Genomic DNA, 24,814 nt, shown 5'->3' on the forward strand with positions numbered 1-24,814 from the left:
TGGAGCCTAAGCTGAGCGGGGAATGAAGTGATGGCAGAAGGGAGCAGAAAGAAGGAATAAAAAGGAAGAACCCATTTAAAAGTCTTTCTCCTTCACTTTGAAATCCGAACTGTATTCTTGAGGCAGACATTTTCCTTTCAGTAGCTTAAAGAATTACCCCCAAATCCACTACGGGTACTTGCTAATTGACTCAGAGAATTATTCCAGGTGGCTACAACTCTCACCATCTGCTTGGAACCCTCTCTTCAGTCTGGTCTCCCGGATTCCTCTGCCATTGACATCATTACTTGGAAGCTTTCTGTCTGCCAGGCCCCAGCAGATTGATTACCTATTTGGACAGTCTTTTGTTCTCTGGACAATCGCCACACCATGTGCTCTTTCTCAAATTACCATCATGGCGAACAGGACCACAGCAAACGGTGGCCCACCTTTTTAGCAGCGCTCCCAGGACACAAATAGCACCTTCTTGAAGGGGTTTAGGGCATGTTCTTATGTTAAGCAAATTTTGGGTCCAAGTTTCTCATGAAAACTGAGACATGATTAATACACTGGCGATATTTATAACACCCAGGAACATATAAGGATGCCAGAGGGATATAAACTTTAAGCATTTAGGATGCTCGATGACATAGTTATTGGTAATAGGAAAATGTAGCTCCTTTCAGAAGACAACTTGCTGGGGTTTAACCTCCAATATTCAACAGAGAGTTAAGCTATTATCCCGAGATTTTCTCCTTATTGAATCATCACTGTGCTTTCTGTAGTGTAGGAGTATGCCTGGTTAGGACCATCATCATTTGAGAAATCTATTGCTTTGCAGATAAATTTGAAAATAGGAAACATTTAAGTTTTGATAGCTGGAGTTTTGTTAAGGGGCCAGTTGCAGACTGGGTTCTGCCTATTTTTCAGAGAAAAATAATTGCTTTGTATTATTTTAGATCTTCCATCCAGTATAGAAATTCCATGAACACGTTAGAGCTTTACATTGCTATTCAAAGAACACTGGGGATACCATTTGTCACTTATCATGGATGTTTGAATAAGCATTATTGTATCACGGAGGCAGTACAGCATCTGGAATTTGTTTCGTCCTCTATCAACAATTCATGCTGTCGCCTTGAGAAATTATGTCATTTTCAGCACTTTAGTTTCTATATCTGTAAATTTTGTCTCTTGCTCTCATTCTTAAAGAGAATGTAGTTATTTACACTAAGATGTAGCCTACAGTTACATAATGGACTTCCTTTTACTTTCAAAATAAGGTTAAACAGGGGCGCCTGGGTGGCGCAGTCGGTTAAGCGTCCGACTTCAGCCAGGTCACGATCTCGCGGCCCGTGAGTTCGAGCCCTGCGTCAGGCTCTGGGCTGATGGCTCGGAGCCTGGAGCCTGTTTCCGATTCTGTGTCTCCCTCTCTCTCTGCCCCTCCCCCGTTTATGCTCTGTCTCTCTCTGTCCCAAAAATAAATAAACATTGAAAAACAATTAAAAAAAACAACAACAAAATAAGGGTAAACAGACATAAAACTTACATAGCGATTTTCCTGGAGCTTTTCTTCAATGATGTTTAGGCAAGGGAAACTTTGAACAGAATGGCTACATACATGCCAACATTTCTATTTGAAAGTGTTTTCTGGCCTTTGTTTTACATCTAAAAAGGATTACAATTCTGTATCTTACAGCCATGTAGTAACAGCAAAGGGCGAAAAACTCCAGTATTATTACCATTTGTGGAGAAAATAAGGGTTGAAGACACCAGAATTTTTCAAACTGTATTCTTTCAGATGTGGACATTGACTGTGTTATAATATAAGGACCAGTTTTCATGATGTCACCATGGTTATTGCAACTTATTTTAAGACAAATTAACAACATCTGTTTCGCTTTTGTCAGTATCATTAGAGGACTGTTGGCCACAGAAAGAATGGCTCAACTGTTACAAGATAATGTCTTCAAGTAAAATGCTTGCATATTTATTTTTAGAAATATGTTTTATTAGGAAATAGAATAATACAACTTCCATTCTAAAATTGCTTTATCTGAAATGAAAATTTTCTAATAAGCCACCATTTATTACTATGTTCATCCAGGTAGCATATGAAGCGTACTAAGGGATTCTGACATTTCTACTCTTCCTGCTAGACTGAAAATAAACTACTTTAAATCATCGCGTAAGTTTTGTCTTTGGTTGCAAAAGAACAAATATATCTTAGCGCTTCTCGTAATTGAAATTTTGACTGTGGAAGGCCAACTGTTCTATAAAAAATGACAGCGTACTCATTATAAAATTATTATCAAATTATTCATAATAGTTAATGAAGTTGTAATGATTTCTGGGGTTTAAAGGAAGTTTGTTGCACTCACAACAGTGATCAAGGAATCCTTCGAATCTGAAAGAAAAACTTTCCAGATGCATCATGTGATCCTAGTCTGTGATTTATTGGTTTTAAGAAGATAACACTATCTATATATTTTTCTTTTTTTAAAAAAATTTTTTTAACGTTTATTTATTTTTGAGACAGAGAGAGACAGAGCATGAATGGGGGAGGGACAGAGAGAGAGGGAGACACAGAATTGGAAGCAGGCTCCAGGCTCTGAGCCATCAGCCCAGAGCCCAATGCGGGGCTCGAACTCACGGACCGCGAGATCGTGACCTGAGCTGAAGTCGGACACTTAACCGACTGAGCCACCCAGGCACTCCTATCTATGTATTTTTCTAGTTGTCTCATGAGTAGAACTAGCTAGCTAATTAGAACTAGCTAACTCGCTAACTACCTGATTTGAACTAGGTTTTCCCAAAAGAACTCTTTGATAATAGAGAACACAAAAGTAATCACACTGGTACATGGAATGATAACTCTTCTACATCTTTCAACAAACAAATACAACAACTGACTTTACCCCCAATACCAGTAGATCTCTGCAGACAAGTGCCCATTAAAAGAAGACCAACATTGGTATCTCATTCTATGAGCTGGTTTATCTGTCACAAGCTCCAGACCAGATCTGGTAATTAGGTGAAAGAAGCTGTTATGTTCCTTTTTGCATTTGACCCCAATATTATTTTTTTTTAAATAATTACAATGCATGAGCCACTTATTTTTTTAGTTAGTGCATGCAGCTTCCTATTCTTGATACACAAATAGGCATCTCTTTGGTGTACTTTGTGTAGGAATAAGATATTGAAATGTTAACTTTTTTTCTCTTTAGCATTTTCTTTTCACCACCTTCAGTTGCTTACATTATGAGACAGTATGTCTCAGGGAAACTAAGATATTACAGGAAACACATAGAAGACTTTGAGTGTCAAACAACTAGGGCCTGATAGGACTTGAGATTTAGAGAAAACACTTTGAATTGAAAGTCTAGATGGAGATTTTTCAGGTTGTTGGAAAGGAAGCAGAGTGAATCAAAGGATAAGTGAGCATATCTGAAAATCTAATAAGTGCCTCAAAAGGATCTCCATACTCTGAATAAAACTCCATGGGTTTGGATCCAATGGACAAAGATACTGGAAACTCTGTGGGTCCAGATCCAATGGACAAAGATACTGGAAACTCTGTGGGTCCAGATCCAATGGACAAAGATACTAGAAATACCAGGAGATCAGTTTGTGGGAGCTGTGTGTATAAAGACCTAAGTCAGGATCCCTGAGGACAACCCATTAGACAGATACGTTTCAGAGTAGAAAAGGCTGCAAGGGATTCCTGAATATTCTTGAAGAGTTTTTCATAGCCCAATGTGAACTGTGAGCAGGGAGATAAACCCCTATGTGCCAGAGAGGAAAAACAGGAAGAGGGAGGGAGTCATTCTCAATCTAGACACTTTAAGAAAGAAATGAGGTACAGGGAGGGAAGATGGCGGCGTAGGAGGACGCTGGGCTCACCGCGTGTCCTGCTGATCACTTAGATTCCACCTACACCTGCCTAAATAACCCAGAAAACCGCCAGAGGATTAGCAGAACGGAGTCGCCGGAGCCAAGCGCAGACGAGAGGCCCACAGAAGAGGGTAGGAAGGGCGGCGAGGCGGTGCGCTCTCCACTGACCGGCGGGAGGGAGCCGGGTCGGAGTGGCGGCTCGCCGGCCAAGCAGAGCCCCCAAGTCTGGCTGGCAAAAAGCGGAGGGGCCTGACGGACTGTGTTCCGACAGCAAGCGCGACTTAGCGTCTGGGAGATCATAAGTTAACAGCTCCGCTCAGAAAGAGGGAAGGCTGGAGGACAAAGGGAAGGAGAGCTGCTGAGCCCCCTGACGACAGAGCTCAGTTTGGTGGGGAACAAAGGCGCTCGCCAGCGCCATCTCCCCCGCCCATCCCCCAGCCAAAATCCCAAAGAGAACCAGTTCCTGCCAGGGAACTTGCTCCCTCCGCTCAAACACCCAACTCTGCGCTTCTGCGGAGCCAAACCTCCGGCAGCGGATCTGACTCCCTCCTGCTGCCACAGGGCCCCTCCTGAAGTGGATCACCTAAGGAGAAGCGAGCTAAGCCTGCCCCTCCTGCCCCTGTGCACCTTGCCTACCCACCCCAGCTAAGACGCCAGATCCCCAGCATCACAAGCCTGGCAGTGTGCAAGTAGCCCAGACAGGCCACCCCACCCCACAGTGAATCCCGCCCCTAGGAGAGGGGAAGAGAAGGCACACACCAGTCTGACTGTGGCCCCAGCGGTGGGCTGGGGGCAGACATCAGGTCTGACTGCGGCTCCGCCCACCAACTCCAGTTATACACCACAGCACAGGGGAAGTGCCCTGCAGGTCCTCACCACGCCAGGGACTATCCAAAATGACCAAGCGGAAGAATTCCCCTCAGAAGAATCTCCAGGAAATAACAACAGCTAATGAGCTGATCAAAAAGGATTTAAATAATATAACAGAAAGTGAATTTAGAATAATAGTCATAAAATTAATCGCTGGGCTTGAAAACAGTATAGCTGACAGCAGAGAATCTCTTGCTACAGAGATCAAGGGACTAAGGAACAGTCATGAGGAGCTGAAAAACACTTTAAACGAAATGCATAACAAAATGGAAACCGCCACGGCTCGGATTGAAGAGGCAGAGGAGAGAATAGGTGAACTAGAAGATAAAGTTATGGAAAAAGAGGAAGCTGAGAAAAAGAGATAAAAAAAATCCAGGAGTATGAGGGGAAAATTAGAGAACTAAGTGATACACTAAAAAGAAATAATATACGCATAATTGGTATCCCAGAGGAGGAAGAGAGAGGGAAAGGTGCTGAAGGGGTACTTGAAGAAATAATAGCTGAGAACTTCCCTGAAGTGGGGAAGGAAAAAGGCATTGAAATCCAAGAGGCACAGAGAACTCCCTTCAGACGTAACTTGAATCGATCTTCTGCACGACATATCATAGTGAAACAGGCAAAATACAAGGATAAAGAGAAAATTCTGAAAGCAGCAAGGGGTAAATGTGCCCTCACATATAAAGGGAGACCTATAAGACTCGTGACTGATCTCTCTTTTGAAACTTGGCAGGCCAGAAAGAATTGGCACGAGATTTTCAGTGTGCTAGACAGAAAAAATATGCAGCCGAGAATCCTTTATCCAGCAAGTCTGTCATTTAGAATAGAAGGAGAGATAAAGGTCTTCCCAAACAAACAAAAACTGAAGAAATTTGTCACCACTAAACCAGCCCTACAAGAGATCCTAAGGGGGACCCTGTGAGACAAAGTACCAGAGACATCACTACAAGCATAAACATACAGACATCACAATGACTCTAAACCCATATCTTTCTATAATAACACTGAATGTAAATGGATTAAATGCGCCAACCAAAAGACATAGGGTATCAGAATGGATAAAAAAACAAGACCCATCTATTTGCTGTCTACAAGAGACTCATTTTAGACCTGAGGACACCTTTAGATTGAGAGTGAGGGGATGGAGAACTATTTATCATGCTACTGGAAGCCAAAAGAAAGCTGGAGTAGCCATACTTATATCAGACAAACTAGACTTTAAATTAAAGGCTGTAACAAGAGATGAAGAAGGACATTATATAATAGTGACAGGGTCTATCCATCAGAAAGAGCTAACAATTAGAAATGTCTATGCGCCGAATACCGGAGCGCCCAAATATATAAAACAATTACTCATAAACATAAGCAACCTTATTGAGAAGAATGTGGTAATTGCAGGGGACTTTAACACCCCACTTACAGAAATGGATAGATCATCTAGACACACGGTCAATAAAGAAACAAGGGCCCTGAATGAGACATTGGATCAGATGGACTTGACAGATATATTTAGAACTCTGCATCCCAAAGCAACAGAATATACTTTCTTCTCGAGTGCACATGGAACATTCTCCAAGATAGATCATATACTGGGTCACAAAACAGCCCTTCATAAGTTTACAAGAATTGAAATCATACCATGCATACTTTCAGACCACAATGCTATGAAGCTTGAAATCAACCACAGAAAAAAGTCTGGAAAACCTCCAAAAGCATGGAGGTTAAAGAACACCCTACTAACGAATGAGTGGGTCAACCAGGCAATTCGAGAAGAAATTAAAAAATATATGGGAACAAACGAAAATGAAAATACAACAATCCAAACGCTTTGGGACGCAGCGAAGGCAGTCCTGAGAGGAAAATACATTGCAATCCAGGCCTATCTCAAGAAACAAGAAAAATCCCAAATACAAAATCTAACAGCACACCTAAAGGAAATAGAAGCAGAACAGCAAAGGCAGCCTAAACCTAGCAGAAGAAGAGAAATAATAAAGACCAGAGCAGAAATAAACAATATAGAATCTAAAAAAACTGTAGAGCAGATCAACGAAACCAAGAGTTGGTTTTTTGAAAAAATAAACAAAATTGACAAACCTCTAGCCAGGCTTCTCAAAAAGAAACGGGAGATGACCCAAATAGATAAAATCATGAATGAAAATGGAATTATTACAACCAATCCCTCAGAGATACAAACAATTATCAGGGAATACTATGAAAAATTATATGCCAACAAATTGGACAACCTGGAAGAAATTGACAAATTCCTGAACACCCACACGCTTCCAAAACTCAATCAGGAGGAAATAGAAAGCTTGAACAGACCCATCACCAGCGAAGAAATTGAATCGGTTATCACAAATCTCCCAACAAATAAGAGTCCAGGACCAGATGGCTTCCCAGGGGAGTTCTACCAGACGTTTAAAGCAGAGATAATACCTATCCTTCTCAAGCTATTCCAAGAAATAGAAAGGGAAGGAAAACTTCCAGACTCATTCTATGAAGCCAGTATTACTTTGATTCCTAAACCAGACAGACACCCAGTAAAAAAAGAGAACTACAGGCCAATATCCCTGATGAGTATGGATGCAAAAATTCTCAATAAGATACTAGCAAATCTAATTCAATGGCATATAAAAAGAATTATTCACCATGATCAAGTGGGATTCATTCCTGGGATGCAGGGCTGGTTCAACATTCGCAAATCAATCAACGTGATACATCACATTAACAAAAAAAAAGAGAAAAAACATAGGATCCTGTCAATCGATGCAGAAAAGGCCTTTGACAAAATCCAGCACCCTTTCTTAATAAAAACCCTTGAGAAAGTCGGGATAGTGGAACATACTTAAAGATCATAAAAGCCATTTATGAAAAGCCCACAGCTAACATCATCCTCAACGGGGAAAAACTGAGAGCTTTTTCCCTGAGATCAGGAACACGACAGGGATGCCCACTCTCACCGCTGTTGTTTAACATAGTGCTGGAAGTTCTAGCATCAGCAATCAGACAACAAAAGGAAATCAAAGGCATCAAAATTGGCAAAGATGAAGTCAAGCTTTCGCTTTTTGCAGATGACATGATATTATACATGGAAAAGCCGATAGACTCCACCAAAAGTCTGCTAGAACTGATACATGAATTCAGCAAAGTTGCAGGATACAAAATCAATGTACAGAAATCAGTTGCATTCTTATACACTAACAACGAAGCAACAGAAAGACAAAGAAACTGATCCCATTCACAATTGCACCAAGAAGCATAAAATACCTAGGAATAAATCTAACCAAAGATGTAAAGGATCTGTATGCTGAAAACTATAGAAAGCTTATGAAGGTAATTGAAGAAGATTTAAAGAAATGGAAAGACATTCCCTGCTCATGGATTGGAAGAGTAAATACTGTCAAAATGTCAATACTACCCAAAGCTATCTACACATTCAATGCAATCCCAATCAAAATTGCACCAGCATTCTTCTCGAAACTAGAACAAGCAATCCTAAAATTCATATGGAACCACAAAAGGCCCCGAATAGCCAAAGTAATTTTGAAGAAGACCAAAGCAGGAGGCATCACAATCCCAGACTTTAGCCTCTACTACAAAGCTGTCATCATCAAGACAGCATGGTATTGGCACAAAAACAGACACATAGACCAATGGAATAGAATAGAAACCCCAGAACTAGACCCACAAACGTATGGCCAACTCATCTTTGACAAAGCAGGAAAGAACATCCAATGGAAAAAAGACAGTCTCTTTAACAAATGGTGCTGGGAGAACTGGACAGCAACATGCAGAAGGTTGAAACTAGACCACTTTCTCACACCATTCACAAAAATAAACTCAAAATGGGTAAAGGGCCTGAATGTGAGACAGGAAACCATCAAAACCTTAGAGGAGAAAGCAGGAAAAGACCTCTCTGACCTCAGCCGTAGCAATCTCTTACTCGACACATCCCCAAAGGCAAGGGAATTAAAAGCAAAAGTGAATTACTGGGACCTTATGAAGATCAAAAGCGTCTGCACAGCAAAGGAAACAACCAACAAAACTAAAAGGCAACCAACGGAATGGGAAAAGATATTTGCAAATGACATATTGGACAAAGGGCTAGTATCCAAAATGTATAAAGAGCTCACCAAACTCCACACCCGAAAAGCAAATAACCCAGTGAAGAAATGGGCAGAAAACATGAATAGACACTTCTCTAAAGAAGACATCCGGATGGCCAACAGGCACATAAAAAGATGTTCAGCGTCGCTCCTTATCAGGGAAATACAAATCAAAACCACACTCAGGTATCACCTCACGCCAGTCAGAGTGGCCAAAATGAACAAATCAGGAGACTATAGATGCTGGAGAGGATGTGGAGAAACGGGAACCCTCTTGCACTGTTGGTGGGAATGCAAATTGGTGCAGCCGCCTGGAAAGCAGTGTGGAGGTTCCTAAGAAAATTAAAAATAGACCTACCCTATGACCCAGCAATAGCACTGCTAGGAATTTATCCAAGGGACACAGGAGTACTGATGCATAGGGGCACTTGTACCCCAATGTTCATAGCAGCACTCTCAACAATAGCCAAATTATGGAAAGAGCCTAAATGTCCATCAACTGATGAATGGATAAAGAAATTGTGGTTTATATACACAATGGAATACTACGTGGCAATGAGAAAAAATGAAATATGGCCTTTTGTAGCAACGTGGATGGAACTGGAAAGTGTGATGCTAAGTGAAATAAGCCATACAGAGAAAGACAGATACCATATGGTTTCACTCTTATGTGGATCCTGAGAAACTTAACAGGAACCCATTGGGGAGGGGAAGGAAAAAAAAAAAAAAGAGTTTATAGTGGTAGAGAGCCAAAGTGTAAGAGATTGTTGAGAACTGAGAACAAACAAAGGGTGGAGGGGGGGGTGGGAGGGAGGAGAGGGTGGGTGATGGGTATTGAGGAGGGCACCTTTTGGGATGAGCACTGGGTGTTGTATGGAAACCAATTTGACAATAAATTTCATAGAAAAAAAAAGATAATAAGCAAAAAAAAAAATAAAGATGCATGATCAATTAAAAAAAAAAGAAAGAAAGAAAGAAATGAGCAACAAAGGGTGACCTCTGTGGGCATATAAACTGGAAGGGACTGTGTGTCAGCAGGTACCATCATGGATACGTGGTGGCTTTGAGGCAAGGTGTCATTCCCCCACCTCAAAACAAAAACACAAGCAAAACTTGCCAATATATAAGGAATTTTAAACAAAACCCGGGAAATGCTACAAAGACACAAATTGACCAAGATTATTATTTTGGTCCGGAGTTGGACCAGGAATATTTGGCGGAGTTTGGTGAAGAATATTATTATTATTATTCTACTCAGGAGTTTGAAATGGAAATTAGGGTGAGTTGTAGAGAAAAGGTTAACACTTCTGTGTTGTATTCAGTACAATAATCACGCTCCCTTCATATTTCTAAAATTGATTAGAAACAGATAGGACTCAGAATAGCTAAAACTATCTTGAAAAATAGGAACACATTTGGAGGACTCCTGCTTCCAGATTTCAAAACTAAGCATAAAGCTAAATAATCAAGACAGTGTGATATTGGCATATGAATAGACATATTAATCAATACAACACAATTTTGAGTCCAGGAGAAAATAAACTTACATTTTTGGTCAATCGACTTTCAGCAAGTATTCCAAGACAATTCAATGAGGCAAGGATAGAAAGAATGTGGCTGAGATAACTGGAAAATCCACAAGCAAAAGAATAAAGTTGGACTCTTTCCTCACATGTTATATACAAGTTAACTCAAAATTGATCACAGATCTAAGAGCTAAAATTATAAAACTCCCTTAGAAGAAAACACTAAGAAGAGAATGTCTTCGAAGAAATAAATCCTTGTGCCTTGGGTTAGATAAAAGTTTGTTGTCTTCGAAGAAATAAATCTTTGTGCCTTGGGTTAGATAAAAGTTTGTTGTTGTTGTTGTTGTTGTTGGTTAAGCTATGACACCAAAAGCACAAGCAAATAGAAGAAAAAACATATAAATTATTTGGACTTCATCAAAATTTAAAATTTTGTACTTCAAAAGATACCATCTAGAAATTGAAAAGACAAACCATGGAAGAGGAGAAAATATTTGCAAGCCATTTATTTATTAAGAAACTGTTATATACAGACTATATAAAAAATTCCTAAAACTCAACAGCAAAAAGACAAAAAAAAAATGGAATAAAACATGGGCCAAGGATTTAATATATAATATCTTTCTCCAGAGAAGATATGCAACTGGCCACCAATCACATGAAAAATTGCTCAACATTGTCAGTCATTAGGGAAATACAAATTAAAACTACATACCACTTTCTATCCACTAGGATGGCTAACAATAAAGAAACCGAAAAATAACAAATGTTGGCAAGAATGTGGAGAAATCAAAATCCTCATACATTGCTGATTAAGTTTTAAAATGGTGCAACCACTTCAGAAAGCATTTTGGTAGTTCTTCGAAATATTAAACATAGAGTTATCATGTGACCCAGCAATGGACACATGTCCACACAAAATCTTGGACATGAATGATCATAGTGGTATTATTCATGATGACCAAAAGGAGGGAACAACTAAAATATCCATCAACTGATACAATGGGTAGACACAATATGGTGTACCTATACAATGGGATATTATTTACTGAAAGAAAGAAAGAAAGAAAGAAAGAAAGAAAGAAAGAAAGAAAGAACTGATTTATATTACAACATGGATAAACCTTGGAAAACATTATGCTAAATATAAGGAGCTGAACACAAATGATCACACATTGCATGATTCCATTTATATGAACAGTGCAGGCAGATCTGTATAGACAGAAAGTAGATTAGTGCTTGATGGGGTCAAGATGGAGGGAGGAATTTTGATGTATTGCTAATGGCTACTGAATGTATTTTTTATTTTTTGGCTAATGAAATATTGTCAGATTAGACAGTGGTGATTACTGAACAACTTTGAGAATATCTTGTAAAGCATGGGATTGTAGATCATAAAAATATGCATTTTAAGTTTGCAAAAGTATCTCATAAACAATAATAGACTAGGACGAGAGGAAAGAAATCCTAAATCATTGTCTACAACTGTGGGAGAATTGTTGTCAGTGATTACATAGGTAATCGGAATTCATGGATAAATTGGAATTCCCATGGTTGTATGGCGAGAAGAAACTTGAAGTGACTTAATAGAATTAAGTTTTGAATGTCCTGGAAAGATAGAGGATGATTTTCAGAAAGAAGAGAGGGTGAGTAAAATTGACAATTTCAATTTTCCAAGTGAAAATTTCCGAGAACACCTCAACAAGAAGCGTTGTGGGAAGTAATTTTTAAGTCTATATCTTGAAATAAGAATTAAAAATACTGGTGATTATCTCCAACAGGGCTACCAGGTAGGAGTGGTGAATTATAGCTAAAAAAATAAAAAAAGCTGCAAGACACAATCTTTCTGAGGAGGAGTATTTAGGGAAGCCCAAAGACCAGAGCGGACACAAAAACAAGGAAACTGGAGGAATTTGAAGCCTCTGTCACCTCTAGCTATAGCAAATCACAACTCCCAGTCAGGATAAGGTAAATCCTCATAATAAAGGACTATTTATCCTAGTTCTTATTACCTAATACAGCATGAGCGGCTTGCAACAAAAATTAAAGGGCAAGCTAAAAGGAAAGGGGGAAAAAAAAAAACAGTTCGAAGAGACAAAGCAAGTGCCAGAATCAGAGATAAGGTGCAGATGTTGGAATAATCAGACACCCTTGTCTGATTATCGTGACTTCAGCCAGGTCACGATCTCGCGGTCCGTGAGTTCGAGCCCCGCGTCGGGCTCTGGGCTGATGGCTCAGAGCCTGGAGCCTGTTTCCGATTCTGTGTCTCCCTCTCTCTCTGCCCCTCCCCCGTTCATGGTCTGTCTCTCTCTGTCCCAAAAATAAATAAACGTTGAAAAAAAAAAAAAGAAGTATAACATGCAATTAGAATATCAGAAAGTGAAGAAAGAAAATAGAACAGAAGAAATATTTGAAATAGTAATGGCCAAAATCTTGCCAAAATTTGTAACAGACACAAAAACATAGGCCTAGGAAGCTGAAAAAAAAAATCAACCATGATAAATGCCAAAGTCTAAACCAAAACCAAAACCAAAAAAGCCCTCACATATAGGTATAGCATATCTGAACTGAAGAAAGTCAAGGAGATAGGGAGAAAAAAATTTTGAAAGGATAAGAACTTTGGAAAAGAAATAAATGGAGGTAAGACTAACGTCTATTTTTCTTATTTTTAATTGATCAAAAAGACAACTTTTTTTGCGGCGATAATAATAATACACTGGATGATAATAAAATACATTGGGTGATCAAAGCATATGGATTAGTAAAATAAATGAAAGCAAAGAGGTGGCAGGAGAAATTGACAATACTGAGTCATAAGGCACCTGTACTACAGGTGGAGTAATAAAGTGTTAATTTTATTGGAGTAATAAAGTGGACTTAGATTAGTTATAAATGTGTATTGAACACTCTAGGGCAACCAGTCAAAATGTGTAAAGCAGTATAATTTACATGCTAAGAGAACAGGGTGAAACTAAATCACGTGCGATGTCAGTTACAACCAGAGAAGGCAGAAAAAACAGGTGGTGATTGGATAACGTATGAATAGAAAACAGTCATAAACATGGTAGATATTAACTCAACTCTATTGGTAATCATTTAACATATGAATGGTCTACAGAATAGATATGAAAACGAAGCATACACGATTATGTTATATACTGGAAATCGACTTTAACTATAAAGACCCAGATTGATTAAAAATAAAGGGATGGGGTCCAGAAAGAAATGTTATGCTACAACTCACCAAAAGAAAGCTGGAGTAGTTGTATTATTTTTAGACAAAGCCAGTTTCAGAACAGGAAAGATGGCCAGAGATAAAGAGAGGCAAAGCATAATGGTAAAGAAGTTCAATTTTCCAAGACACATAATAATCCTAAATGGGTATGAAACTAATAGCAAACTACCAAAATAATTGAAACAGAACATCTACCGTCAAATGAACTAGGTGAAGACAAAATATAGATGTAAAAAAAAAAAAAAAAAAAAAAAAGATATAACTTGGTCAGTAGACTTTATGTAAATATAAATACTTCCACATTTTATCAATCATTACATATTTACAACCGAAAAAAAGTGTAATGTTTATTTATTTTTGAAAGAGAGACACAGAGCATGAGCAGGGGAGGGGCGGAGAGAGGGAGACACAGAGTCTGAGGCTGGCTTCAGGCTCTGAACTGTCAGCACAGAGCCTGATGCAGGACTCAAACTCATGGACCGCGAGATCATGACCTGAGCCGAAGTCCGCTGCTTAACTGACTGAGCCACCCAGGTGCCCTGGCATATTTACAACTTTAAATTTCTAGAGATTAGACCCACATACACCTACAAATGGAGAGCAGATTAAATGCTCAGCCTGTTTCCTTATTTAAAAATGTTTCCTTTTCAGATGAGATGAATAGTAACAATGAGCAAAAGATAGATTCGAGAAACATGGGAAGCAATTGTAACATGAACTTAAGTAACTGGAACATGTAAACATAACTATTGTTAGACTCTGGAGAGAGAAAGGAATAAATAATGGTATAGTGATTACTATTTTATTTATTTATTTATTTTTTTTTTAATTTTTTTTTCAACATTTATTTATTTTTGGGACAGAGAGAGACAGAGCATGAACGGGGGAGGGGCAGAGAGAGAGGGAGACAGAATCGGAAACAGGCTCCAGGCTCTGAGCCATCAGCCCAGAGCCTGACGCGGGGCTCGAACTCACGGACCGCGAGATCGTGATCTGGCTGAAGTCAGACGCTCAACTGACTGCGCCACCCAGGCGCCCCAGTGATTACTATTTTATATGTACTAGTCATTTCAAAGTATGAAAATCTGACCAATTCAAAATAGAGTATCAGACATAAGGTTAGGGCAAGAATGCAAACTATTTGTTTATGTGTTTATTTAAGTTGATAAACACATCACGCAACTCTAATAAATATCATCTCAAAGTGATTGACTCTGAACAGTAAGTAAATCCTGTTTAGAGGATAAATGGAATTATAGATAAAGGTACTCTAATTTGTATAAAGTATTTACTCAACAAATATTTATCAAAGTTCTCCATAAATTCCTGCCTTTTTATAATAGACATGATTTTGGGGGAGGTCTAATGCAAATAAACAAGCAAATTAGTAAAGAATAAATTTGTAATTAAGAGTCCATCAAATAGTCTTAAGCATTTCATTTTTTTTTTTTTGGATTTTTTTTTCAATATATGAAATTTATTGTCAAATTGGTTTCCATACAACACCCAGTGCTCATCCCAAAAGGTGCCCGGCAAAAATGAACTACTGGGACCTTATGAAGATAAAAAGCTTCTGCACAGCAAAGGAAACAACCAACAAAACTAAAAGGCAACCAACGGAATGGGAAAAGATATTTGCAAATGACATATGGGACAAAGGGCTAGTATCCAAAATCCATAAAGAACTCACCAAACTCCACACCCGAAAAACAAGTCTTAAGCATTTCAAATAACACTTTGTGGGCAAGGCCAGTAGATTAAAAACATAGTCATCTAACGCATCTTCTAGGAATGAATGACTGAATTTATCTCAGTGGTAAAAATTCACCTACTCTCTGGTAATGCCTTCCTGGACTCTGACGTCATTGTTATAGAGTGAAACGGTTGGAAAAGGGAAAAAAGCAGAAAGGTAGACAGAGAAAGTTTTCACCCCTTCAGTAGGTCCCTCCATAGGGCCATTTACCTAGACCAAAAAATCCCGTGCATTCATCTTTAAAAGTATTCCTACGTTTTTTTTTTTGTTTTTTTTTTTCAACGTTTACTTATTTTTGGGACAGAGAGAGACAGAGCATGAACGGGGGAGGGGCAGAGAGAGAGAGGGAGACACAGAATCGGAAGCCAGCTCCAGGCTCTGAGCCATCAGCCCAGAGCCTGACGCGGGGCTCAAACTCACGGACCGGGAGATCGTGACCTGGCTGAAGTCGGACGCTTAACCGACTGCGCCACCCAGGCGCCCCATAAAGTATTCCTACGTTTTCGAAGAAGTAGAACATGGGGTATAAAATTGCGAGTGTGGATACAGTCTCTTGTTTGCCATCCCAAGTTGTCAAGCAGAGAAGCAGGGCTCCGAATTTCTTGACCGGCTAAGCCTATAACACTCGAGAATAGGTTTGTTTTAGGAACACGATTAACCAAGTTCTGATAACGGTGGTTCAAAGCCATATCGTTGCACAAGTTATAGACGTTTTTCTCTATGAGAAGACATAATAGGGTTCACGAATCGCGGTCATTATATAAGACTGGCTTCCCCCCCCCACCCCCCCATTTTGTCAGGTTTTTGTTGCAAAAAATTTAAAAAGTTAAATCTTCCCTTGCATTTAAATAAGAACGAAACCTAATAAGGGCTTCACTGACAGCCCGGCCATAGCATAATGCATAATGGCTTCTGCTTCTAAGCTCATTCGATGCAATTCCATACACCCAGTATAAGCTCAATTGAACAAAAATGGGAATGAGTTATTCAGGGCATTCGGTAGTGACATGAAATCATGTTTTATCCATTATCCTTGATTAACTTTACGCAAAGCGTTCAGGCAGAGGTCTTGAAAAGCCTCTTTTAAAAGTACAGCTAACCTTTTCAGGGGAGGAGAGGAAACATTGGGCCATCAATCAATGCGCAGGCAGTTCGGTTCCAATTGGAAAGCTGCTACCACACCATCAAATAGAAGCAGTTATTAACCAGTCTCTAAACAGAATATGCTATTTCCATTACTCTCATCTCTCCTGATGAGCAGATAAATGGATAGAAAAAAAAAAAAAAAAAAAGAGTTGACCAAAATAGAGCTGAAGATGATGTGTTTGCAAGAAGGCACCAAGGTGTAAATGAGATTCCTAACAGCTTCCATTGTGTCTGATCACAGTGGAACAAAACTAAGTCAAAGGACGAAAGACTGCTTATGTGTGATAATGTGGCACGGTTCATGGTCATTCTGGATCCGGGGGAAGCCAGGCACAATAGAGAAAGGAGACACAGACTAGCCTCCAGGAGCTTGTAACTGTGAAAACAAAGAGAGTTATCTGTAAGTGGGAGTTGTGATATGGTGACAGACGTAAACACAGAGTGCTCTGAAATGTGTGATCCGAGGGCCAGGAAGGCTTCTTGGATTGAGTCTTTAAGAATACCCGAGGACTGGACAAATGAATAAGAAGGGGAGAACATTTTACACAGGAGGAACAGGCGGGCAACAGAAAGCAGATCTGGAAAAGCAAGGCAGGAAGGCAAACCGGAAGCGTGCAGTTCAACACGCGTGGTGTGTAGGGTGCGCAGCAGGAAGGAAAAACGAGGTGCGCCTGCAGAGGGGGTGAAGACGGACTTTCTAAAGGTCAGAGGAAGGGATTCTGAAGCAGATTCAGACCCGATCGTTGATTTTATCATTGATTTTAACAACCTACAGACCTGACTGTTGGTTTTATCGTTGATTTGAACAACCTACACATAGGCGGAGGGGAAGCAATTCAGGAGAGAGGAAATCGCAGGGATGGGGGGTGGGGGGTACACACAGGTTTGCAAGGTCAGTCTTACCGTTTGAGTGTCCAGGTACAGCATGTGACGAGGTACTGAATCTACAAGTGTTAGGGAAAGGCAGTTGAAAAAATTCTTGACCCATTGTCTCTTCCACCTTAGGACTGCCCTTGTTAACTGGGGACAGTTTTACCTCCTCAAGGGGTCTTTGGCAATACTTGGAGACATTTTTGGTTGTCACGTGAACAGGGGTGCTGCTCCGGTCATCGAATAGAGGTAGAGGCCGGGGATCTGCTATATGAACGTCCTAGATGACACAGCACGGCTTGCGTGCCCCACCAAACAGGATTTTTTTCGCCCCAGATATCAACAGTGCCGAAGCTGAGAACACAGCTTTAAGGAGTAGTGGATGAGGTCCTTTGCAGATTTAGGGGTCTTGAGGATAAGATGGAAACTCGGAGAGAAGCGGCTAAATTTGGAATCACCGCTGAGCAGACAAGGCAAAAGTGTTGGAGACCATCGAGGAGTGGAAAGCTGTGGGCCAAATATCTAGAGCATCTCAAGCTAATGGATAGAACTGACCTGAATCACCAAGGAACTGGTGAGAAGCATCGTTTCATGGCGGTCAAAGGGTGGGCAGCAAATTTATTCTCTGGGAGGAAGGGCTGGGCCACGTGATAGACGAGATGGGCTGGAACCAGGCTAGCGTGTGCCTCTCTCTAACGATTCACCTGCCGAGACCTCAATCCACTGGCGGTCCACTTTCCACCGCCTCTTATTTATTTATTTATTTATTTATTTATTTATAACATTTATTCATCTTTTTTTTGAAAGGCAGAGAGAGACAGAGCATGAGCGGGGTAGGGGCAGAGAGAGAGGGAGACACAGAATCAGAAACAGGCTCCAGGCTCTGAGCCATCAGCCCAGAGCCCGACCCGGGGCTCGAACTCACGGACCGCGAGATCATGACCTGAGCCGAAGTCAGCCATTCAACCGACTGAGCCACCCAGGCGCCCCTCCACCGCCTCTTTTTAAAGGAAGCGACTTTTGCCTCGGCTGCTGGTAACTTTCCTCTCTCTTAATTCCTGAGGCAGGCTTCAGGGCTTACTGTCCTTGACATTGGCACCTCCGTCACTGTTGACCGCTTGATTCGTGAAACCAGCTCCAGTCGTGGCGTTTGCGCTGCCCAAACTTCAGGCTTTTCCAGCCACTGTTCTTCAGCTGCCTTCCTGGTTTCTCTTTCTGTGTCCAATTATGAATCAACAAAAAGTCTCAGTCTTAGGTGCTTGTCATCTCACTGACATCTTCATTTGAATGTTTCATTAGCAACTGAAAACCTGTCCATCCAAAACTGAATTCCTTGGGTCCCCTGGGTGGCTCAGTCAGAAGAGCATCCAACTTGGGCCTCAGGTCGGGATCTCAAGGTTCCTGAGTTCCAGCCCCACATGGGGCTCTGGGTGCAGATCCTCTGTCCCCCTCTCGCCGAGCCCCTCCCTGCTTGCGCTCTCTCCTTCAAAAATAAGTTGAAAAAAAAAAAACCCACTGAATTCCTTTTCTTACTCGGAGAAATTCCTTCTTTTTGTTTTTCTTAGCCCTGAGTGATGTCAGGTCAAATAGAGGTGACTGTATTGGTTAAGATGATGAATGTGAGAGAAAATCCAAATTGATGTTGGTTTAAGCCTCCTAGATTTCATGCTGTCATCTACAACAGCCAGAAGTCAGCGGTGCTGGTCTTGTAGGACGGCTTCGTTAGTTTCTAGAAATCACTTTCTTCCATATTATACGTCCGCCACCCTTACGCCATTCTCCTGGTCAGCGTCGTCCCAGATAGGGTGATGGAGCTTCCTTGTACCAGCCCCCAGATAGAAGAAAAAGAAAAAGAAAAAGAAAAGAAAAGAAAAGAAAAGAAAAGAAAAGAGTGCATTTGCTCCATGCAAGGACACTTCCAGCCCACTGGCCAGAACTTAGTCCTATACCCACACCAAACTTCAAAGGAACCTGGTGATGGAGCCATTATTCTAGGCTGCCATAAGCCAGTTGAACGGATGGTTCCAGTGCCATAGAATGGAGACTCCTCTTGGTAATTCAAGAGCGAGAAATCTCAGTTCTTCCACTTTTACTTCTCACATCCACTCAGTCCTGCATCTGTTGGTTCGATTTCTCAAATACAGTTATTTATTTATTTATTTATTTATTTATTTATTTATTTATTTACATTTTATCCCTACTCCCATACATAGCCTCTCAGTTTCCTTACAGGCAGACCTGGATCTAACAAATCCATTTGCAACACTGACACGGTGTATTAAAACAAACAACGGACCCCCGGGATTGAATAGGCTTCTCTGCTTTAACAAACCATCGTTCGCTGCAGGCAAGTGTCCACATGTAGTAATATCATTAATCTTTATGTTTTCCGTGATACCCCTGCTCCTGCAAATATGGAAACTGTATTTCTAAAATGCTCTTCCAGGACTGGTGACAAGCCTAATACCTTTTTCAAATTTCAGCATATTCCCGGAAAACTTAATTTCTCATGACCCGCTCTGGCTCCAAGCTTCTGCGTTCTGGTAGTGATTTCCTTCTAAGCGTGGATGATGTTCCTGTTCTGCGGGGGGGGGGTCTGGAACCAGCCGGGAGTCAGCTGCTCTCTTTGAGTGACAGACGACAAGTCATTACCAAGGATTGGTGGTGTGTCAATAAACTATTTGAAGATGCAAAACAGATTCGCATGACAGCAACACAAATAGCGTAGAGCTACCAAAAGCTGAAAGGTGCGGAATTCTTCACTCTAAAATTCCTTTTAGCCATGTCCACTGGGTGCTAATTTGTTTTCTCTTTCGTTGTTACATTGCCCTCAACACGGGATGTTTTCTCCCCTCTCTTTCTTTACTCCGTTAATCTTGGTATATTTCCAATGCGGTTTAATTTCATGTCTTTTGTGATCGTGTATCTGAACGTTCCTTCTCATAGGATGCTTTTCTCCCCCATGTTTTAAAAAAGCGGGCAGTTAAAACCTAGTTTTCATCAGTCATGACCAGCCCCCCACACTGCTGGTTTTGCCCCTTTAATTCCCTGGTTTAGTTTATTTTCTCTCCTTCATTTGCAAAACATCCAGATTCCTTTCTCTGGCATGCTGACCTCTGCTCCCTGCCCATATCTACAATTGCACTCTGCCAGTTTGACATCATGTGCAGCTGCAATGAGAAGTTTGCCCTCCCTATTCCAAGCCAATGTCTCGCTGTCAGGTTTTATGGCCATCCCTTGTCCCCTCACTTTTTGTAGATAAGGGGACCGTGGCTTGGGAAATCACATGAGTTACACAGTAGCATTAGGAGTAAAAGTAAACACTAGCCTAATAAGACTTTATTTTTTTTATGTTTTTATTTTTTTAATTTTTTTTTTTTTTTTTTGAGAGACAGAGAGGGACAGAGAGCGAGCAGAGGGGTGGGGGAAGAGGCAGAGAGACAGAGGGTGACACAGAGCGTGAAGCGGGCTCCAGGCTCTGAGCTGTCAGCACAGAGCCCGACTTGGGCTTGAACCCACGAACCGTGAGATCATGACCTAAGCTAAAGTTGGATGCTTAACCGACCATGTCACCCAGGTGCCCCATAGCAAGACTTTATTTAAAATATTGGAGAAATTGTGGAATCAGAGATCCATAGAGACGCTTGGCCATCTTGATTCTTTACAATTATCATTCCTAACGTGTGACATTTCCTTTACTGGTATATATTCATATATAATGTTCTTTTGCCTGTTTCTCTGATGCCTGAGAATTGGTGCTATTTGCTGTTCTGTTTTTTTTTTTTTTTTTTCAAGATTTTAAATTCTGTTTAAGGAGCACTTGGAATCCATATGACACCAATATTCTGGCTCTTACTCTTTGTCCCAAACTGCTTGTTTATTAATATGGGCAATGGAGAGGTTTATTATAGAACCATTACTACTGAGGCATCTAGGAACTTAGGAACTCGTACTGGTATGGTTTTTTGGTTTTTTTTTTAATTTTTTTTTAATTTTTTTTTAACGTTTATTTATTTTTGAGACAGAGAGAGACAGAGCATGAACGGGGGAGGGTCAGAGAGAGGGGGACACAGAATCTGAAACAGGCTCCAGGCTCTGAGCTGTCAGCACAGAGCCCGACGCGGGGCTTGAACTCACGGACCGCGAGATCATGACCTGAGCCGAAGTCGGCGGCTTAACCGACTGAGCCACCCAGGCGCCCCTGTGCTGGTATGGTTTTTAAGGAACAGATATAATCACCTAATATGTTAGTTGACTGATTTCAGCACCTAGTATATCTCTAATTAACAGTATTATTTCTGCAGTGGCTTATTTCTCTATCCCTATTAAACTCTATAAAGAATCCAAAAAAAAAAATATTTAATTTTGTTAACAACTATGTGGTTGATGATTTCAATAAAAATAACAAATTGTTTTAGATGCTTAAGCAGCTATCACATTTCTTGGCTATATGAAGTGTCACATTCATTTCAATATTTTTAAAAATAGCGTCAAAAATAAAACAGCATGAAGAGCTTTTAGAAAGGTTTTGCCATCCATGATTTTTTTTTCCGAAACATTTGAAATCTCCTCCCTACGAAGGATGGAAAATATATAATGAGAAAAGAATAAGCAACAATATTTTACGAGAAACAGAAACGGAACAGCAAGATTTGCAAAGGCAATACTTTACTTCTTTGAAACAATGTATTATAAATTGTCAAAAAGAGGATTTTCCACCAACCTAGTTTCTGTAATTATTCCTTTGTATAATCAGCCCACCTCCATCCAGCTCTTTATTCCTTCCACAGTGCTTGGAGGCTAATCACAGTTCTCTGCCAAGGAATCTGGTTTTAAGGAATTGTAGTTATTTACAATAATGGGAAGAGAGTATCTGGTTTTGTTTTTGGTATTTCAAGAGAGAATTTTTTTTAAAGGCATTAAAAATAAAAGAATACTGGATTAGCTAAAAAAGCACTAGAATTTTTAAAAAACTATTGCCTATGTGTTTATATTTTAATATGTATTTATTTTTGAGAGAGAGAGAGTGTGAACGAGCACAGGGGAGGTGCAGAGAGTGAAGGAGACAGAGGATCCGAAGGAGGCTCCACGCTGACAGCAGAAAGCCCAATGAGGGCCTCAAATTCATGAACCACAGATCATGACCTGAGCTGGAGTCAGAGACTTAACTGACTGAGCCACCCAGGAGGCCCTATGTGTGTGTTTTTTTTTTTTTTTAATGTTTATTTATTTTTGAGACAGACACAGAGCATGAACAGGGGAGGGCCAGAGAGAGAGGGAAACACAGAATCTGAAACAGGCTCCAGGCTCAGAGCTGTCAGCACAGGGGCCGACAGGGGGCTTGAACCCATGAACTGTGAAATCATGACCTGAGCCAAAGTCGGATGCTTAACCGACTGAGCCATCCAGGCACCCCATGTTTTGTTTTTTTTTTAAAAACAGACACACTATTATTATACAATGGTCTCCAATGTAAAGAGTTAAAGTGGCCATTCATTTTGCCAGGTGGAATTGAAATGGATAATTTATATTTATATAAAGACTGAAGTCAAGTGTAACAATATATGAATAATATACATATACACACACTATGTATATAATATGAATACAATATATAATCTATACACATGTCATGGGGCGCCTGGGTGGCTCAGTTGGTTGAATGTCCAACTTCGGCTCAGGTCATGATCTCCTGGTTCAGGGGTTCGAGTCCCACATCAGTCTCTGTGCTGACAGCTCAGACCCTGGAGCCTGCTTCGGATTCTGGGTCTCCCTCTCCCTCTGGCCCTCCCCTGTGTGCACTCTTCTCTCTCAAAAATAAATAAACATTAAATGTGTGTGTATATATATATATATATATGTTATGTAGAGTGTATATTATATATATGATATATATTTTTTCTAGGAGGAAGACAAGTTTTATTTTATGAGTAGCAAATTTCAGATGACTGGATTTCATAAACTCTGAGATAAAGTCTAATCCTATTTCTGAGTAGACTTTAGATTTTATCTGAAATTCAACTTACTTCACGCCAAATTTAATTTTTCTTCTTTTTTTGCTTCTATCAGTGTCTACATGATGTTTTGATTCTTAGGCTTGCCCAGTCCTTTTCTCTCTCTTTTTACCTCTTTTTTCCTACTCTGGCCATTATCATCCATACTTTATTTCCTCTGTGGATTTCTTGCTTCCTGCACACTTCCAGTTTTTAGCCACACTTAACTATGCTGCTTTGCTATTATGCCTCACCTGCCTGAAACGATCAATCACTCCTCTTCCGACCAGGTTGAGGTCAGAATTTCTTCAACTAGATTTTCAAGTCATCCATAAACTCTCAATCAAGTAACAATGCTTACTTTCCAGCAAGGATTCTTTGCTGTAATAAAGTTTGTCTTTTAGGTGTTTGCAGACATACCTTCCGCCTATCTGGTTCCATTTCTTTTCATTATCACGTCTCTGTTTTGATGAAGTCAAACAAAAATAAATGGTACATAAACTGAAGAGGCCATTTAAAAACTAAGCACTATGAATTGGTTTTGGATAAGAAATCAATTAACTTGAGTGCTTATTTCTCTGAACTCCCAATGCAGGAGGTTTCTAAGAGAGTTTCTTTTCTTTTCTTTTCTTTTCTCTTTTCTTTTCTTTTCTTTTCTTTTCTTTTCTTTTCTTTTCTTCTTTTCTTTTCTTTTCTTTTCTTTTCTTTTCTTTTCTTTCTTTTCTCTTTCCTTTCCTTTTCTTTCCTTTCCTTTTCTTTCCTTTGCTTCTTCCCTTTGCTTCGCTTTGCTTTTTCTCCCTCCTTCTTCTTTTCCTCCCTCCCTTCCGTTCTTCTTTTCTTACTTATTCTAAACCTCTAATTATTTATTGTCTGGAACAATTTCTCTCTCCACCTCTTGGCTGGTGGGCTTTAGCCTCTTAATTTTCCTCCTACCTCCCACGGTGCTTCCAGAATTGAAGAAAATTTATACGTAAAAATTATAAGTAACGATCGTAATAAATACTTGCTTGTTTTCTCACTAAATCGAGAAATAAAATCTCAATTACTTTGTACAGAAGGAAATCAGTTCCTGTGGTTAGCAACTCTGTAGTGATCCACAGGGAAATGTGATATGGAAATATAGAGAGTCACAGCATTAACAATAATTAAAATATCAATAACTACGTGGAGCTAAGTGCTGTCACTGCTCTAAGGGTTGTACATATGTTAATGCATTTAATCCTCATATCAACCTTATGAAGTAGGTACTATTATATCTTTTGCATATGAAAGGAAGCTCAAGCACAGATTTGAATTCTCTAAGAAAAGGGATGACAGATGAATTAATATTTCTTACAAAGGAAAGATGCCTGAAAAGTATTAGAAATAATGGATCGGAGAATGTGGGCATCATTTTAACAAACAGCCACAAACATGGATTCTTTGGCTTTTATTTTATTTTTTAA

This window comes from Herpailurus yagouaroundi, unplaced genomic scaffold, assembly GCF_014898765.1.
Source record: "Herpailurus yagouaroundi ecotype Mexico unplaced genomic scaffold, PumYag 29, whole genome shotgun sequence".
Lineage (NCBI taxonomy): Eukaryota > Metazoa > Chordata > Mammalia > Carnivora > Felidae > Herpailurus > Herpailurus yagouaroundi.